Source organism: Atheta coriaria, unplaced genomic scaffold (genome assembly GCF_025399875.1).
Source record: "Atheta coriaria isolate IRGN ID8LTWV9N9 unplaced genomic scaffold, Caltech_Dcor_3.1 hic_scaffold_1_pilon, whole genome shotgun sequence".
In the NCBI taxonomy this organism is placed as follows: Eukaryota; Metazoa; Arthropoda; class Insecta; order Coleoptera; family Staphylinidae; genus Dalotia; species Dalotia coriaria.
In genome coordinates, this window is record NW_027045443.1 from 6,759,200 (window position 1) to 6,772,657 (window position 13,458).

A 13,458-nucleotide genomic window follows, 5' to 3' on the forward strand; every position below is an offset into this window, starting at 1 on the left:
GTCAATACATATACACATCATGCCTTTTTCGCTCCATACTTCTACTTATAGATTGCCAAAAGATAAATTTCCTGCTCGATACAAATAGAAATTTCTATTTTGGTACATTGTATTTGAAATTTGTTGCTTTAAATACATTTTGGTGAAAATTGCATTGCAACTTGATTTGTAGTGATTATAATTAGTTAATCGTCCAATTGGCATAGTGCAGCGACGCCACGATTTATCCAATGCCTTTCATCTGCGGCAGAGTCAAATATTATATACATAACGAAGTTCGTCGAATGTCCAGTGGTGGATAAGATGCCGCGCCTAGCGCTGGTTTTATAAATCGGACAATTGTACGCGTGTCGTCTTGGAATGCTTGACTTTAACTCCGGTTTGAGCCAGATGATAGGTACCGGGTCGAAAAGAATCTTTGAGAAGGATTCATTGAGTTGTTTTAGCGTACGATCCCATCGAGCACCTTCCAAGTATAAGCCCTGAAAAGATTACATTTAACATATTCTTGCTACATTTTCGCTAGTTATTATTAGTTACTGAAATGAGTACTGATGTGTCGATCTCCTTTATGCATTGCTGCGTGTAATATTATTTTGATTTTGATGTTTTTTTATATGTTTTAAACACGTATAATACTTACCTGTCGAAACACTTCAAATTCTTCTTGATTCTCTTCCACAAGCTGCATGTTTGTGAGTGTTTAATGTTGTTTAATCATTTGAAAAGACGGTTTTGTAGCAGTAATATACTTTACCTTAAAATAAATACCAGTGTCCGGAACTTCGGGTACCTCCGTCTCGTACGCGCTCACAAAGAAATCAAACCCGACATGATCTATGGGATATTGCCGCTTGCGGGAGTAATTCTGCAAAACCCCGGTGAGGAACGATTGTGTGAAGTAGAACCCGGACAGCCAAAACACGCCCGGTGGGCCTTGATCGATCCACTTTTGCAGAAACTGAAGACGTGCTAATAAATCATTTATATATGACCCCAACGGTTTCAAGCTAGGATAACTTTTCTCGGCCCAACTGGATGGTAATTTTCCCACCACCAAGGAGAAGAATAACTCGTCCAGCTCGGGGACATGACTACCAGACCTTTGATTGCTTTAACAACATCTTCCAATGATTGACGAATTACTTTCGTTAAACGATTGAATCGAATCAGCTCCTGCTTTAGTACAGTATTCATCGAATTCTCGTACAAGACCGGATACTTCTTCGAAACTGCTTCGATGTCAAAGGGATCTGGCAGTTGCTCATGGATATTGTTCGCCAAGTCAATAACTGTGCTTTCCGTGTCCCCGCCGGGCCCACCAGCAGCGATTTGTGTTTGAGTTAAAAGCACACCATTTAACAGAACTGCAGTTTCTTGGTTGTTCTTGGTGATATCAGCGTTTTCGTGTAATCCAAACACTTCCGGCTGAGCAGTTAAAGGAAGACCTTTTATATAGGTGATAACTCCTTTATAGGAGGTGTCCGACGGAACTATATATATCCCACTGGGTGAGAAAGGATGCAACGCCCGGTTTACAGTTTTGGGACAATAGAATATGGATAGAAGTGACAATAAGAGTCGGCGATCTTTGTCGTCAGTTACACGACCGCCATAGTTGCACTCGCCGGTGAGATAAATGAGTGCTTCAAAAGGTACATCGCTATAATCGTTAAGGAACATTTGCAATTGCAACACACTGATTCTCAAATCGGACTCGTTGAACTCATAGGGAATGTTCCAACCTAGCGGGCCAAAATTTCGACGTTCCTGGACTAGAGCATGAAAGAAACATAACGCGAACAAAAGTGTTTGCCACACATGCCAGTTATGCACTGATGAGAAAAATTCCGGATCCGAAATTGGATCGGATGTATAAGAACGCAGAACGTTCAATTTTAGTCCTTTCGGTGCTTCGTTGGTCATTTTACACCTGAAAAATAATGCAAACGTTGTTACAGGTATAGCATTACAGAATGGTAACATACCGTTTTGTAAAATGGAAACCGGAAATGCTTTACTGGGATAACTAGTCAACCAAAGCCTGAAACTTTTGTTAGTTGCATCCGGATTAATAACTTCATCACAGATTCGGTCCAGCTCCCGCATCCAACTTTCTGCTAGATGACAATTCTGCAGCACGACCCACTGACCAGTCTCCAATGCAGTAGTAATCATCGCCGCGGCGATAGGTCCCTGACCCTGGCCCAGCGAAATCGTCATAAGTTCGGTCTTCTCAATACCTTTGTCGGCTGCGAACCGAATGAGTCCAGCCATCGGATCCGAGCCAGGCGATAGTACGAATATAAGTGGCGAAGTGCAGTTGCTGTCCTCGTAGGATTCGTCTAGGTTGAATTGCGGTGGTTCCAGGTAAGCCTGACCCATTTGCCTCACAATATACATTTGTACAGCTGGTACAACTTTATCTGGACGTATGCATCGCAGAACTACAAGTCTGGGTAGATCGGTAAGTTTGCTCCATGGGGCCGGATAGGGCTTTTCGTGCGGGTTGGAAGAATCATAGAACTCTTTCCATTGATGTATATTTTCTGCGACATGTTGGTAGAGACCTTGCAGGCTGGACAATAATTATATTTAATATTCGTAGCTCAATTTGAATCAAACCTGCAGGCAACATACCCATTCAAATTGGAGGCCCTAACAATTTCGGACCAAGATTTATCAGTCAACCATGTCGGATCAGGATTTGGATTTGGATTTGATAGAGCCACTCCGCCAGTCAATAGAAAATTCAATATATCCTCATCGATGTCTCCCTGCATATAACAGAGGCCCAAGTAAGGACACAGCTGGATAACTGGAAGTTAAATTACTTACCGAAGCTCGTCGTATACCAACAGTCAGCACAAAGGAAAAGATGAGTTTGTCCTTTTCAAACAAAGATCTACAAACGTTCCGATAAATGCTGTTTGTAAAATAATTATTGAGGTTCTCAATTCTTTCGGGCAACTCTTCACTTTTGGCGCTGTTTGCTATTGCTTGATTGTATAGATTGATGAACCACCCGAGAGAATATTGATACATTGGATCAATATTTGCCATGTCTGATATACAGAAGAATAAAATCGATGAGTGTTTTGAAACGGGCACGTATTCGTTTCGGGCATCGTCGATTTCCTGTTCAGTAATCGCCGAAAGTTTCTGCTTCTTTTCAATTTCCGCGCTAAGGACTTTACTGCTAGATAAAATCTTTATAGCGGTTTCATCTTCTAGAATATTACCCTCCGAGGTACTTAAAACTTCGAGAATTTTATCCTCGATATCTTTCAATTGCCGCTTGTTATTGGCACTTTCAACAATCATTGTATTCTTTTTCTTCTAACATTGGAACGTCTTTGGCAACAACAATTCCCAACAGTTGGTCCTCTAAACCCTGCGGAGTGATCATAAAATTAAGTAGGGTTACTTTGACTGCAATTTCTGGTAGGTAATGAGGGTTTCTCCATCGTGTAGTAATGTAGAACCGAAACCTGAAATTGTATTCTATTGTATTTTCGCCCAACTTGATCATCCATACGCCTTGTGTCTTGTAGACATTCTTCACCAAGATGGGATCCAAAGTGGCATCCAATTCGGATCCAATATTCTCTAATAATACTGGCAGACCGAATGAAATGGCATTCTCTAATACACGCACATAGTTAGCATCCGTCAGTTTAATCACCGCCAACCGATTGTTTCTCTCCAAGTTTTTAACCCATTTGTTGGCTGGTCCTGCGGGTCAATCATCAACGGCCATCGGCGTGCTCGTGTCGCGATGATACCGTTTTCTATGCTGTAGTTATCAACTGGTAGCCCATCGATATTCCATGATCGGATTACAACCGGTTCGCCCATTGTTGCCACCAATGAGAACGCAGTGGAGCACGGGACTTCTAACTCCATGCAGTATCTGTTCCACTCTTTAATCAGATCCGCACGATAATTGATTGTAAATGGACCCAAATAAGCAATGACCCTGCGGATAGTAGAACATCTCCGATTACATTGCTCAGTAAACCATGCAACGAAACGGCAGCCTCAGACCATCTGCTTTTTCACCTCCAAGTCCACCAATTAGTTTTTCAGCCCGATCCAGCTTCTGTGAGCATAACTCAATGTTGTCTTCAAGCTCTTTTTTCTTTTTGTTTCGGCTGCGAACTCATCGTTTAGGGCCTGTAGCTTATCGGTTACTTCCTGCAACTGGGCTCGCTTTTTATTCAGAGTCTCCATCTGGGCAGCCAACTCTTCTTCGGCTTCTTCCAAGTTGGCTTTCTTTGGTGCGACAATCTTGATCACCCGGTCGTAGATATCCATTGCGCGCACCCACTTGCACAAACCTTCACACGCCGTGGACACGTTTTTACATATGCGGGTTCAAACTCCCGATCGGGGATATATCTAGCTCGTATTCGTTTCATTACTGCTGGTGGTATAGCATCTTTGTTGTATGTTTTCAAACTCTCGAGGAATTTCATATCACTTAGTAGTTTTAATGATGGTCCCCAGAAATCTTCAACCATCATTCCGCTAGGATCAGGCTTCCGGTCGGGTTTCACACTTTTCATAACGCAAACCGCTTCCATTACCAATTTCACTGCTGAAGGTGGGTTTTCATTGATTTTACAACTGTGATATCTGCCGGTTTTAGCGTATTGAGAGCGTCCAAAGCAGCTTCAAGTGCTGGAATAGCCTCAGCAAGATCTGATTCACAATCGTCCTTGATCGCCTGCGCAGCGGCCGCTGCTTCATTTGCTAATGCTTCATCAGCACCTACGATTTCTCGCTGTTTTCGACGATAACCGTGTCTTGTTCGATTTTAATCATCAATTTCTCAGTTTTCTCTGATGCTACCACCAGTTTGGGTTGCAAGGCATGCAGTTCATCCTGCATCAATCCCACTTGGCTCGCGGCAAATTCTAGTTTTTCCAAACCTGTTTCATATCGATTGAAACCCAATGTGATTTTCTCTACTTTAAAACTGTACATTTTTGGAACAAATGTATAAGTTCCAAATAGGAGGTGGGTGTGATGTACGTCTTTCGTTTCTGTTCTAAGAAGAAAATATCTGAGGCAGTTTGGACTGAAACATGGAATCGCTTGCAAATCAGCATGCATTTGTCGATGTACTGCTCCTGGATAGTCATCTGCGACAAGTGCATGGTCGCTACTTTCTCTAAGGCATCGTCTGGCCACTTGGTGAACCAATCAATCGTACAGCAATTAATCAACGAAGGAAACATTCGCACTCTGGTACGAAAAGCATCTCCTATCGGACTCATACAGAGAGCAATGTGTAAATTTGTTTTAACGCGTTCAATGAAAAGTTGTAAAGCGCCAGTGGTGTACTGTCCATTTTACGTCCACTGTCCCTTAGCGCTGTTTGCATTTTCTCTAGAATTTCGGCCTTTTCTTCAGGCTGATACAAGTTGGGAACGTCGCCTGTGTTCAGAACCATATTTACATCTTCAGTGAATGCCTCGTTTAAAATTTGTGTGTCCGCAAAGAGGAATACAAGTGGTTTGCCTTCAGTACCCACCGTCAACAGCAAATTTTAAGATCATCACGCCACTCAGTCATACCATACGTCCTCGATACTTCAATTTGCGAGATGCGGAACTCGGCCATTGCTGTCGCAAGTTTTACAACGGAATGGCGACCACTACCGCCAATACCAACCAACATCATATGACCGTTTTCTTGCTGTAGAACTCTGGACACACGCGATACATGCTCAATAGCAAACTTAAACATTACTAAATTCATTGGGGACTTGGTCAACAAGTTGTATTCACGTAGGTAATTGTTGATTAAACTTGTGAGTGCATCTAAGTCACTTATTTCGTCATATACCTTGACTTCTGCATCTGGTTCTAGATAATTTCCGAAGAACAAGTCTCGGATATGTTCGGGTCTGATGACTTCTTCATTCTCTGGTAATAAATGAGCTAAAACTTTGTCTATGGGTTGACGAAGTGAATTGTAACAACTGTGCTTTACAATCGTGAACAACATTTCCTGCAATTTGAAACAAAATGAGTGTGGTTATTATATTGAAAAATAGCTCGTACTTGTCTGCGTCATCAATCAATCTATCATTGAAAACACGGTAGGTTTCATGCAGCCATAGACGAATTAATTTATCGGCATCTTTAACCAAGCTAGTTGGGACCATTAGTAAACCTCCGATAACACGCGCGAAATCTCGGAGGAAAATGTATAGTGAGACTTTGCTGGGGTTGGCAAAAGGTTTCAATTGCCGCTTTGTACACTTCCATTGTAGCTGCCACTGTCATTTTTGTCAGACGGTTAACATTTTCGTCGAAAGTTTTCGAAAAATGCCATTCCATGATTGTATTAAAGATTTTCGATAAGGTGACGTCTTCGAACGCGTCCGTCGAAACGATAAACATATGTCTTAAAACCGTCCGGTTATCATGTTGGTACCACCGCCTGGTTTACCCATAGCAGCCACAAACAACTACAAACATCAAACTGATGGCATTTGCATTGAAACTTTGTTTAGAACGTACCACGTCTATGAGTTGTAATGTACTGGTATCCTTATCATACCAGTATCCATGATCAATCCATTGTCTTAGTAATTCTATTGGAGGTTGGGCACCCCACTGCTCCTTTTGTGGCATTCCTAAATCATCAACAAATAACACACATCTCTTACCCATTGCAGGGCCAAAGACACCTCGTCTTCTTTTATCTAGCTTTGACATGATCACTTCTTGAGTCTGAAGAGTTGTGTATATCAATATATTTAACAAATAACTAGTACTATCAATATAGTTACCATAACTGAGCTAGTCCTTGCGCTAAAATTGATCACATTCGCCAAATACTCGTCTTTTGGTAAGTGTACCAGCTGATCTAAGACAACAGCCGATTTTCCAGTACCTGTAGGTCCAATTAGTAGAATAGGAATTTCTAATTGCAGACACTTTTCTAAAAAGAATTGCTGACAAATTGATTCGTTTGTCTGGATGATTAACTTTGAGGGTTTTGCATCTGCTGGAATAATTTGCAGTTTATCAACCGTGTCGACCCAATTGACCCATGTGCCGTTATTTTTCTTGTCGAAAACCACTCAAAAACATTTGATCGTTCTGGAAATATTTGTGCTTTTGTGAGTTTAAAATTTTTCGGTTTGGGGTGAGCTTTAATTTCGCCATTTAGTATTCTGCGGAAAAAAGCATCGAAAGTTCTGCGTCCTTCTGCATTGAGTAAGCCACCCATACCCCACGCTATGGCAAATATAATAGTACATTGGACCCATATTAGACTCACTAGAGTTTCCTCAAAGAGGAGTATTGTTAGAAGACGAGTATATGACTGAAATAAAATCGACAAATTAGTTGATCACCATTTATATCAATGCAAACATACGAAAAACAAATGGTTGACGGAAGTCTCCGTAAATTGTTCACAGTTATGCGAAATCTCATAGTAGCATGGGTCAATAAGCCACATGGTTATGTCCAGAATAATATCCATCTGCTCTTCTGAAACAAGTTTTTCCAAGTGGGTCTTATAAGATTCAAACAATGGTGCCCAACCCAATAATTTGGGTTCCATATAAATCATTCCACATCGACTAACTGTGGCTGGTGACGCCTGCTCTAAATCAGCCGGTTCGAAGATCAAATTCATTTTATTTGTCATCTACAAATTGCAGAATGCAAACTCAAATTTGTCTAGTCTGAATCGTAAAACGCTAGTACCTGAATAATTTCACCCGACATCAAGCACAACTTTTTGTTATCATCTAAAACAGTATTCATGTTTTCAATCCACACAGCATCAACAGGCCCATCAAACAGAATCCATTTTCGGTCGGTTGTGGTTGCGGTAGCAAACTCTCGGAAAATTGTAGCAAGGACACCATCGGTCCATTCATGCGAGGCTGGATCAAACTGGCCGTAAAGTTGACCCATGGTGATAGCTTTTGGATTTATAATGCGATAAATCACGCGGCTTTCACGTAACTTTGCTCGTTTTCAGTCGATAAAATTGCCAATGCATCGGCCAAACACTAAAATTTGATTTTAACAATGATTACCTAATAATTATTTTACAGCCTACCTGATAAGCGCATGTTTTACCACCCATGGATTCACCAACAACCATTAATCCATGTCTCACCAATATCATCTCGTATATCTGCATTATTTTTCGACAAAGAACGGCGTCTCCTGCAAGTTCTTCTGTTGCAGCACAGTACTAAGACAATTTGTAAGTTCGCTCCGGTCAAAGTCAGGTAATTCAACCCCAGGGAATAAATCAGAATATATTCCTTTGAAAAGAGGAACATCTTGTGCCAAAAATTTCGGCAAATTTACATCGATAATTGCTCGAAGTACAAGTTGTGCTTCATCAGAGTTCTGATAGGATCGTTTTAAAGCACCCGCTGCTAATAGAACAGACTTTACAGCACGCATGCCGTAATCGTAATGATTCTGAGACGACAACTGCTCAGAGCACAATTTGTAGGTGTGCACGATTTTCTGGGACAAAGCCGCCGCCGTGATGAATCCGTAAGAATACAATGAAATCTCTCCTATCATTCCGTAATCCGGAACCATCATTGCTACAGTTCTAAATAGGACTTTTAAATTATCGGGTAGTTCTTGACGTCCGGCATAACCCGGATTCATTGTGATGAAGACACTACATGTGGGATCTAAAGATAATTCAGTGCCCTCAAACACAAACTTTTCCAGTTTTGCCCCAACAGCCATTTGAATGCACAAAATTTGTTGAGCTACCACTGAAAGTACTTCTAATTCGATGCGATTGAATTCATCAAAGCAAGCCCAAGAACCTGCTTGTGCCAATCCTTTGAAGAACTTCCCGAGTGCTTTGTAATCCAACCCATCCGAGCAATTAAACACCACGCATTTTTAGCCACGGCTTTCGCTAAATCTTTGACTGTTTCGGTTTTACCTGTTCCAGCTGGACCTTCAGGTGCACCCCAAGATTCAACTTCAGTGCGCCCATCAACGTACGATAACAACGATCCGTCAAGGGTGTTGCCACCAGGCGGCCAAAGTTTCCCAAATACTCAAAACCATAGGCTACGTCGGTGGTGATCATTGAGACGGTGACGTTGTAGTCCATCCAATAATAACGCAACTGGGATATCCATTGGAAGTCAGATACTGCTTCCACCTTGTTGTCTCGTAGTGATTTGGCGATGTCTCTACCATGCACGTCGATTACAATTAGAGCTTCGATGGTAATTTGACTACCCGAATCAAGTTTTCCTTGCACTAACTTAACCGACTGTTCGATTTGATTGGTGCATTCCATGACACGTTTATCTAATGATTTCTCCGCGATGGACCTGGTCACGTCGTGTGTCCATGTAATGCAATTGACGCATTGAACGACTTGTCCTGGCCACGCCAAAATCCATTCGGGTCGTTTGGAACTCGGATAAGCTTTCAAAGAACCAGCGATGGTATCCTTCATCGACTGAATCATTAGAGTTTCAACTTGCACCAGCCACTTCTCAACCATGCCTTTGGCTTCGTGCGGGTGAATACGACCACTAAATGCAACATATTCCTTTTCGGCACTGATCATGCCAATCACTTCTTCGTTATCAACAAATTTGAGATGATGAATGCCTTCGAAACATTTCTTCAAATGTGGTTGCACTCTTTGAGGATCCTTGGTTTCGGATAGAATCTCTAATAGCTCATCGTTTGATAGGAAGAAGAAGCGTGGAAAGAAGAGTCGTTTCTTTTCAAGATAATTATTTAGACCTTTCTGTATATCATCTAGAAGTGTGTTGTTTTCATGCAAGATAGTCAACATGTTAGGATAATTTGTCGCTTCAATAACATGTGGATCATTCATAGTGCAAGCCTGAATCATTCTCCAACTTCGATCGACAGCTTTAAAGTTTCTCGCCTCCGTGGGCATTTGTCGCATAATATCCTCGGAACTGAAAATTGGTTCAAGGTACATCCACGTTGCTTGACACTGAAAAATAAATATTATTAGAAAGCGGTTTTGGAAGATTCCTAACCAGATTGTACCATTAGCCATTGCTCCAAAATATCTTGCATTCCGACAAGTTTCGATTCCCAATCCTGCATGTCAGCCTCAAACGGTTTTACATATGGGGATCCACGCATTGTCTGCGCTTTCAAAATGTGATCGTCTAAAAGAACTTGAATATCATCTATGGCGGCTAAGATGGATACTCCTGTCTCTCTGTATGGAACAAGTTCAAAGCAGACGTCCAGCCATTCTTCCTTCATCTTCATGAGACTAATCTCCAGTGCATACTCCTTGGAGGCGGCCGCACTAATTTCTTCCAATTGCGGAATAAAATCGGTCATGCCTGCATCGATCATATCACTCAATGACGAATCTGGTGTTATTGGTAGCTCAACATTCATAACCTTCCGAATTTGGTCCCAATGTCGTTCCTGCAGACCCTTGTTGCATACTGTTTGAAGTACCGGTATTAAAGTACGGAACTTTTCCACTTTAGCGCGTACAATTTCCGCGACTCTTCGGGCACCTGCATTTTCATGCAAGGATTTTCCAAGTTTGTAAAGAATACGCCACATTTCTTCAATTTCCTCCGCAACAGCATCGGCATCCAACACCTCGAAAGGCCCATAGTACCAAGTTTCGTATTTTCGTGGAACCCAAGTACGGTATGCCATAACTTATCGAATGGCTCAAGGCTAGCAATCATCTGGTACAAACTTGTGAAGCGTGAAACTTCAAAATCTAGCAGCGTTTCTTCTAAATTAATTTCCTCGGCATCCGCTTTGTCGTCCATCAGTTTCTGTACAAGCTTTTCAATTACTTCAGTGTTCTCCAACATTTCGTCCATTGTAAGCATAGCTGGATCTTTTTCTTAAATGCTACAACAAGTTTCTCATGTTTTTCAACCTCTTATCGAATTGTTGCCGTTTTAATCGAAGCATCTGTTCGGCCTGCTCGCGTTTCATATTCAATCGCTGCAGAGCCAGGTCAATTACATTCTCCATGTCCTTGGGCCAAACGAACACTCTTACATTCAATTGAATATCCTCACGAGTGAGATGCGCATATTGCATGAGAAAACTAATATTCTCAGCCGTTTTCGAATCTTCTCTCGAATATTAAACATTGTAACATCTCGACATTCTATGACATAGTTCATTAACGCGACCAGGTCTGCTACAGTTTCGGGAGTTTCCGAAACTTTCTGAGACATCTCATCAAACATGTTGCAAATGGAACGATTGTGGTCATGACTCGCTTTGACAAAATACTTGACTATATATACTCGTAAGTCGTCAATAATTTTATATAAAGCATCATTGAGTTCTCCGCATTCTAAACTAACCAAATTTAGTGGAATCGATCTGCGCAGGAAAATGATTTCATTCTTGATTGCTTCATATTTTCAATGCGTTTGCCAAAGTCCTTCAGATAGGGGAATGGATCTTGATTAAAGAACTCCATCAAACTGCGTTCAGCTTCCCCGTTGAGAATATAGCAGTATTCGTCGTACATCTTCAAGTACTCTTCGCAACCACTTATATTCGGCAAGTAACACTGTTGTACTTGTTCGTAAATCTCGAGAACGACGGGCTCGTCTCGCGGAATTGCAGTTAGTGTTAGTTTCGGTTGGTTATCCAGTTCCGGGAACAAGGTCATCTCAACTCTGGGAAGGGACTCCGTCGCCGTTAATACATTGTTCAAAAATCCAGTCACAATGTTTTGTACTTCGTTCATATTTGGAATTAGCTTAATGTTGCAGGTATTTTTTGTGCTTTTGCAAATACTTGTACCAAGGGATATTTGTCAGCGCCATATCCGCATATTCATCTCCGAAATTATTACCCACCTGGAACTTAGTCATAAACTCTAAGACATGTTCCAGACTCTTTACTACTAGCTCACGCATCATGAGCATCATGAGAGTGGCAACACAATTGAAGAAACTGTCGATTAAGACCTGGCTATCGTATTCATCTTGAGGTGCAATACGTTCCCAAGTTTTACGTGGATAATGAAGAGATCTGCGCAGTCGGCCATGAAGTCATGCTCGATTTGCCTTCTGCTATATTGGCATAGCTCCGCAGATTTCGCAGCCATGCCTTTATATCAAGTGGTAATGTGACTAGGTCTTCAAGTTCTGAGAACGGTAAAATGTACATCTGTCGGTACTTTTCGTACCAAATTTTCCGAATGCCAATTAGAATTGGATTGCCGCAGAAGTAACGCCGCTCCATGAATTGTTTCGCAATATTGTAGCTGGCATGCGTAGGCACAGGACCGCGAATGATTAAAGGTGGATAGATGGAGGGTTTTGAACGAATTTGAAGGCGTTGCCATTCGTAAGGATCTTGCAGCGCATAGTCAAGAAGAAACCTTCTCATTTCAATATAATAATGGCTCTCAATTTCATCTGGGTATGTTGCCATTATCTCATCAAATGATGGCAGCAAGGTGTATTTCTCAGGAATTAACTTTTTGCTAGTTCTATGTAACTTGGATCATAAGGTTCAATGGCGTCATCTGGAATACCCTAAATACAAAAAGTTGAAGTTTAATATTGATTTAACAATAAATATCTCATTACTTCAGTCAAATAATAGTTGATACGCTCTACATCTACATCTCTGACGGAGTTCTTCATTTCCCTCTCCGCATATGATATCAACATCCTTTTTGAGTATCAATATCTACTGGAAAAGGCGCTTGTAGATGTTTGAAAGCTCTAAAAATGTAGTAATATTGTTTAGAAGGAATCTATTTATGTGTAGAGTGAACGAACCTTCTTGGGAGTATTGGCGGCCGAGGTCGAGCATTTTTCGACGACGTTGACGTTCGGCTCTGTGTTTTTCGATAATACTCACCACTGGTAAGCTCTTCAAGTGTTACAATTCCTACCGTTACTTCCCTTCTTCTTTCTTCTTCTAATATCCGCTTCTCTTCAGCTCTACGTTCGGCGTTTGCCTGAACGGAAACACCTTGAATGGTGCCATCCGCATTGAATAACTGGCAGACTTTCGGGCGTTTTCTTGGCGGCATATTTTGGATTTTAAGTGATTGCGCACTTGGCGTATAACACGCGCCTTTTCAAGAAGACCATAATTACAAACCTAATAAATGATTGCGTACAAATTTACCTATAACTTCGCTGGGCCGATAAAACACGAAGGTGTCCTTAAATAACACGCCTTTCATGTGTGCATCTTCAGAAAAAGCGGGGATACTCTATGGTGTCCCAATCCCGCTTTACTGTAAACGAGGGAGGTGTCTCGCCGTAAGGTGCTACCCATGGCATGTACGGAGGTTTGGGTGCGACCTGCCTGCCGAACTTATCACAAATCGGCAAGGTTCCCTCCTCCATTGTAAAATTATAAAAACACTGATTTACTAAAATGTAAATAGTACTGTCGTAGTAAAATTCGATCCTTGACTTGAAGT

At 41.5% G+C, this 13,458-nt stretch overlaps 1 pseudogene; it reads right to left on the minus strand.

Annotated features, from left to right (window-relative positions):
* Positions 1-107: 107 nt before the first annotated feature.
* On the minus strand, positions 108-13,381 carry LOC135793902 (dynein axonemal heavy chain 3-like; annotated as a pseudogene).
* Between the last annotated feature and the right edge of the window lie 77 nt (positions 13,382-13,458).